The following is a 6,931-nucleotide window of genomic DNA, read 5'->3' as shown; positions in this document are numbered from 1 at the left end:
CCACTGAGGTCAGACTAACTGGCCTGTAATTTCCTTTCTTCTGCCTTTCTCTTCTTTCTTGAAGAGTGGAGTGAAATTTGCAATTTTCCATTCTTCTGGATCTATGCCATGATCTTGACAGATCATTACTAGTGCCTCTACAATCTCTTCAGCCACCTCTTTCTCACTCTGGCATGTATACCAGCTGGTCCAGGTGACGTATCTACTTTCAAACCTTTCAGTTTCTCAACAACCTTCTCCCTAGCAATGGCAACTTCACACGCTTCTGTCCCCGACACTCGAACATCTGGCACTCTGCTAGTGTGAAAGCTGATGCAAATTCCTTATACAGTTGATCTGCTATTTCTTTGTATCCCATTACTACCCCTCTAGCATTATTTTCCAGTGGTCCAATATCCACTCTAGCCTCTCCTTTACTCTTTATGTAACTGAAGAAACTTTTGATCTCCTCTTTAATATTATTGGCTAGCTTAACTTCACATTCCATCTTTTTCTTAATAACTTTTTAGTTGCTTTCTGTTGATTTTTAAAACCTTTCCAACCCTCTAACTTCCCACTACTTGCCTTCTCTTTGGCTTTTATGTTGGTTTTGACTTCTCATTAGCCACAGTTGTATCACCTTGCCTTTAGAATACTTCTTCCTTTTTATTCCCTGCACCTTCTGAATTGCTTCCAGTAATTCCAGCCATTGCTACTTTGCTGTCATCTCTGCCAGTGTTTTTTTCCAATCAGTTTTGGCCAGCTCCTTTCTCATGCCGTTACAATTCCCTTTACACCACTGTAGTACTGATACATCTGACTTTAGCTTCTCCCTCTCAAATTTCAGGGTGAATTTGATCATATTATGATCACTTGCCCCTATGGATCACTGTTTAAAAAAAGATGTTGGAGAGGTAGCAATAGTGGACAAGGAAGTGATAGATGATCTGAATAAGTATTTTGCATCAGTCTTCACTGTGGAAGGTACTAGCACTATGGTGGAAGTTCCAAAGTGTCAGGGGTCAGAAGTGTGTCAAGTTGCTATTACAAGAGAGAAAGTTATTGGGGAATTGAAAGGTCTGAAGGTAGATAGATCAGTTGGACCAGGTGGTGTACACCCCAGGGTTCTGAAAGAGGTGGTTGAAGAGATGATGGAGGCATTAGTAATGATCTTTCAAGAATTATTAGATTCTGAAATGATTCCAGAACACTGGAAAATTGCAAATGTCACCCCACTCTTCAAGAAGGGAGAGATGCAGAAGAACAGAATTATAGGCCAGTTAGTCTGACTTCAGTGGATTGGAAAATGTTGGTATTGTTAGTTAAGGATGTTGTTTCAGGGTACTTGGTGGCCCGTGTTAAATAGGCCATAGTCTACCTGAAGATCGAAATCCCCCATTACTATTTAACATTGTCCTTTTGGCATGCATTTTCTATCTCCCATCGTAACTAGTAGACCACATCCTTACTACTGTTTGGGGGTCTGTATATAACTTCTATTAGGATCTTTTCGCAATGATTCAACTAATATGCCATATACCTTCTGAACCACCCCATCAACCTGTGCAGCCTTCTTTCAGAGAGTTGTGAACTTGGACTCCAAGATTCCTCTGCTCATTAACACTGTTAAGGTTCTTGCAGTGTGGACCTTTTAGTCTACTGTAAGTTCAATCTAACCCTTCCCTCCTGTCTAACCCTTCATTTTTATATTATCCATGTACCAATCTAAGAGTCTCCAAAATGTCTCTAATGTAATTGCCTCTACCACCATCCCGGCAGAACACCCCACACACCCACCACTCTCTGTATATTTTTTTTAAAAAACCCTTCCTCTGACACCCCCCTTTACTTTCTTCCAAACACCTTAAAATTATGACCCCTTTTATTAGCTGTTGCTGCCCTGGGAAATAGAATGAAACATAGAAACCCTACAGTACAATACAGGCCCTTCAGCCCACAAAGCTGTGCCAAACATGTATTTGCCTTAGAAATTACCTAGGATTACCCATAGCCCTCTATTTTTCTAAGCTCCATGTACCGGTCCAGGAGTGTCTTAAAAGACCCTATCGTATCTGCCTCCACCACCACTGCCGGCAGCCCATTCCACACACTCACCACTCTCTGCGTTTAATAAAAATTAAAAAAAAAACAACTTACCCCTGACATCTCCTCTGTACCTGCTCCTCAGCACTTTAACACTGTGCCCTCTCATGTTAGCCATTTCAGCCTTGGAACAAATCCTCTGACTATCCACATGATCAATGCCTCTCATCATCTTATACACCTCTATCAGGTCACCTCTCATCCTCGGTCACTCCAAGGAGAAAAGGCCAAGTTCATTCAACCTATTCTCATAAGGCATGCTCCCCAATTCAGGCAACATCCTTGTAAACAACTTCTGCACCTTTTCCAGTTTCCACATCCTTCCTACAGTAAGACGACCAGAACTGAGCACAGTACTCCAAGTGGGGTCTGACCAGGGTCCTATACAGATGCAACATTACCTCTCGGTTCTTAAACTCAATCCCATGGTTAATGAAGGCCAATACACCAAATGCCTTCTTAACCACAGAATCAACCTGTGTGGCAGTTTTGATCGTCCTATGGACTTGGACTCGAAGATCCCTCTGATCCTCCACACTGTTTTACCATTAATGCTATATTCTGCCATCATATTTGACATGCCAAAATGAACCACCTCACACTTAACTGGGTTGATCTCCATCTGCCGCTTCTCAGCCCAATTTTGCATCCTGTTGATGTCCTGCTATAACCTCTGACAGCCCTCCACACTATCCACAACACCCCCAACCTTTGTGTATCAGCAAATTTATTAACCCATCCCTCCACTTCCTTATCCAGGTCATTTATAAAATCACGAAGAGAAGGGGGTCACAGAACAGATCCCTGAGGCACACCACTGGTTACTGGCCATGCAGAATATGACTCGTCTACAACCACTCTTTGCCTTCTGTGGGCAAGCCAATTCTGGATCCACAAAGCAAGGTCCCCTTGGATCCCATGCCTCCTTACTTTCTCAATAAGCCTTGCCTGGGGTACATCATCAAATGCCTTGCTGAAATCCATGTACACTACATCTACATCTACATCAATGTGTTTAGTCACATCCTCAAAAAATTCAATCAGGCTCATAAGGCATAACCTGCCTTTGACAAAGCCATGCTGACTATTCCTAATCGTATTATGCCTCTCCAAATGTTCATAAATCCTGCCGCTCGGGATCTTCTTGATCAACTTACCAAACACTGATGTAAGACTCACTGGTCTATAAATTCCTGGGCTACCTCTACTCCCTTTCTTAAATAAGGGAACAAGAGCTGCAACCCTCCAATCCTCAGGAACTTCTCCCATCCCCATCAATGATGCAATGATCATTGCCAGAGGCTCAGCAATCTCCTCCCTCGCCTCCCACAGTAGCCTGAGATATAACTCGTTCAGTCCCAGTGACTTATCCAACTTGATGCTTTCCAAAAGCTCCAGCACATCCTCTTTCTTAATGTCTATATGCTCAAGCTTTTCAATACACTGTAAGTCATCCCTACAATTGTCAAGCTCCTTTTCCATAGTGAATACTGAACCAAAGTATTCATTAAGTCCCTCCGCTACCTCCTCTTGTTCCATACACACTTTTCCATTGTCACATTTGATTGGCCCTATTCTCTCACATCTTATCTTCTTGCTCTTCTCATACTTGTAGAATGCTTTGGGGTTTCCCTTAATCCTGTCTGCCAAGGCCTTCTCATGGCCCCTGATGCACCATCAATAACTCTCGGAGACGTGAGTTAAGGTAGGCTTTTATTGGCTGGAAGAAAGCACAGGCAGCAAGTGACCACCACACAACATCCTGGAGACTGAGGAAGGAGCTGTGCCTCCAATCGCCTTTATATCGGGGTCTGTGGGAGGAGCCGCAGGAGCAGTGGGGGAGGGGGGGCGGGTGTCCAGACAGGTATATGTAGTTCACCACAGCCTGTTCTGGCTCTCCTAATTTCATTCTTAAACTCCTTCCTGCTTGCCTTATAATTTTCTAGATCTCCATCCCTAGCTTTTTGAGCCTTTTGTAAACTGTGGGCAGCTAGAAACCTTCTATGCCTCTTATCATTATGTACACCTCTGTCAAGTCGCCTCTCACCCCCTTTGCTCCAAAGAGAAAAGCCATAGCTCACTTAACCTTTCCTCATAAGACATTCTAATCCAGGCAGCAGCATGGTAAATCTCTCCACAGCTTCCACCTCTTTCTATAAGGAGGCAAGCAGAACTGAACACAATACTCTGTGTGGTCTAACCAAGCTGCAACATAATCCTGCCTGTCAGGCCAACAACTAATGAAGGCCAACGCACCCAATGCCATTTTAACCACCCTGTCAACTTGCAAGGCAGTATGCATGCAAAAATAATCAATAAATACACAACATTGATGCAAGATTGAAAAAATACTGCAACACTTTATTCTCCATCGTTTTCCTGGTGCCGTCTCAACTTACTGATGCGATGAAGTGATCTGTATGCTAATCAGTATTTTTCACTCCACCTCAGTACCTTTGACAATAATAAACCAATTTTCTACATTTGAAGATCAACATTTACTGAAAATCAGTCACATGATATCATTTGTTCTGATCCTGTTTTGAAGGTAAAAGGGATTAAAGATTAGCCTTATTTTTCGCATGTACAGTGAAACGCATCCTTTGCATCAACAATCAACACAGATGTACTGGGGGCAAACTGCAAGCGTTGCCACATTGCCAGCGCTAACAACGCTTGCCCGCGACTCACTAGCCCTCCCTGTACGTCTTTGGGATGTGTGAGGAAACCGGAGCACCCGGAGGAAACCCACACGTCCCGTGGTGAATGTGCAAACTCCTTACAGGCAGCGGCGGGAATTGAACCCCGGTCTGAAAATATCAAAATATGATGGCAAACTTTAAGTTAAAAATAGTGCTTGGAAGCACTCAGTGGGTCAGGGAATACCTGTGGCGAGAGAAGCAGGGTCAAGGGTCCTGGGCCTGAAATCTTAAACCGGACTCTCTAGCAGAGTGGGTTTTTGACGGGCGCGCAGTACAAGCGTAATTGACGAAGGGTCTGTTTCTCTACTGTGCTACTCGACAGGGTGTGTGGGGTGTCATGTCCATCCTAGGGCAGTTCACTGATCTACGGCTCCAAGTAGCTGCCTGCGTGTGGCAGTCGCTATACCGCTTCGACAGGCGGGCTGAAGCGGATGAGGGTGGCCGGTGGGCCTCACATACCCTGGCGAGGTACAGACATGTCCTGGCATGTGAAGCCAGCTCCGGCGGACCAGGCGGATGAGATCGACAGTGGGATGCAACGGGCAGGAAAGCGGTTCTGCAATGCTTCGTGCGGAGCGGAGACCATGTCACGGTCGTACTCTGCAACAAATGGAGACCTCAGTTTGTAACGATTACTCGTACCATGAAACCCCGATTTCCGAGGTCGAGTGAGTGGAATTGCCCCAAATACCACACAATTTTGCCACACAAAATTGCGGGGGCTGTGGTGAACTACATATACCTGTCTGGACCCCCCCCCCCCCCCCCACTGCTCCTGCGTCTCCTCCCACAGACCCCGGTATAAAGGCGATTGAAGGCACAGCTCCTTCCTCAGTCTCCAGGATGTTGTGTGGCAATATTGTTGCTCCAATACCTTTTGCACTTTAAAAACTCTCCCGCACAGGTCTCCTCTCATACCACGGGCAACCAACAATACTCTATGAAGCCATGAACACTACCTGATTATTCCACCTTGGCACAGTTTCTTTATTATTGTAATCAAGAGTAACGTTACATCTTTGCGTAAAGCGACAAATTTCATTTTCATATGTACGTGGTAAGACTTCTGACCAGTATGGTCTTCCTTATGAAAAGCACACTGTATTCCAAGTGTGTGTGGTCCCACCCGTCGGACGAGAAGACGTTCGGGATGTGAGTGCTGGCCGAGGCTGCGCCGCCAGAGGGAGCGAGGTGATTACCGGGTCGGCGGAGTGTGCGTCCTCGCCCTGCCCTTATTGTCTCCTCCCCGCTCTCCTGAGCCAGCCCAGAGAACCGAAGACGAAGCATCGCCCAGCAGGCGCTCCCGGGGTAAGTCTCCCTCGTCTCTCAAACTTTTCAAAAGTTGTGGCGAACTTTGGGCTGGGGTCTCCCCAGCACCCTGCCCACCGGCGTGAGCGTGGCAAAGACTCGCCCCATGTATGGTTGTGAAGGAATGGGCAGAAATGAAGCGGAGATATTTTTTATCAAATTTTATCTGAATTCCCAAATTCCACCAGCACTACTTTATTATTTCCTGGTCAGACACCTTATGTATAGATTATCCTGCGTCTAGCGTCTCTTTATGAACATACAATCAATCCATGTATAAAAGCTAGCTTCTGTATTAATATTTACTGTTGTTTCGTTATCGTTTTTTAAAATCTTACTTTTTTGCGCTGTATGGGGCCCGGAATAACAATTATTTCGTTCTCTTTTACACTTGTGTACTGGAAATTACATTAAACAACCCTAGTGAGAGAGTGGAGCGAGTTTGTGGACAGAAACGTCACAGGAAACGATTAAACTTCCAGACAAAATCTCCAGGGAGAGATCGCCCCATCAGTGCGGGAACCGCCCATCCCTTCCGGAATCAGAAGAAGTTAAAACGGGGGAGCCGGGGAAAAGATTAGCTGGCCGCATAAATCCGAATGAAAACCTGTTTTGTAAAATTTAGGAACTGTGAGTGTGTAGGACATGGGAGGGCATATCTCAGGCTGCAAAGTTGAAGTTGGGTGAGGCCAAATTTGAAGTGTTGTTTGTAGTTCTGGTCACAGGGAGGGTATCTGAGATTGAAAGAGTACAGAGAAAATTTACAAGGATATTGCCAGGACTTGAAAGGTTGAACAAGTTAGAACTGTATTCCCTTGAGCATAGGAGAATGATGGGAG

The 6,931-nt window shown here is 45.1% G+C and overlaps 1 protein-coding gene across 1 annotated transcript in view; it reads left to right on the top strand.

Annotated features, from left to right (window-relative positions):
- Positions 1 to 5,961: 5,961 nt before the first annotated feature.
- The window catches only part of tmbim1a (transmembrane BAX inhibitor motif containing 1a), an 81,507-nt gene continuing 80,537 nt past the window's right edge, over positions 5,962 to 6,931 (top strand). Inside the window, exon 1 of the mRNA XM_059967522.1 lies at positions 5,962 to 6,092. The gene's annotated coding sequence lies outside the window, so the exon portion shown is untranslated. The remainder of the gene's footprint in view (positions 6,093 to 6,931) is intronic.

The sequence above is a fragment of the Hypanus sabinus genome, chromosome 4, assembly GCF_030144855.1.
Source record: "Hypanus sabinus isolate sHypSab1 chromosome 4, sHypSab1.hap1, whole genome shotgun sequence".
Taxonomy (NCBI): Eukaryota; Metazoa; Chordata; class Chondrichthyes; order Myliobatiformes; family Dasyatidae; genus Hypanus; species Hypanus sabinus.
This window is presented reverse-complemented; position numbering and strand designations above follow the sequence as displayed.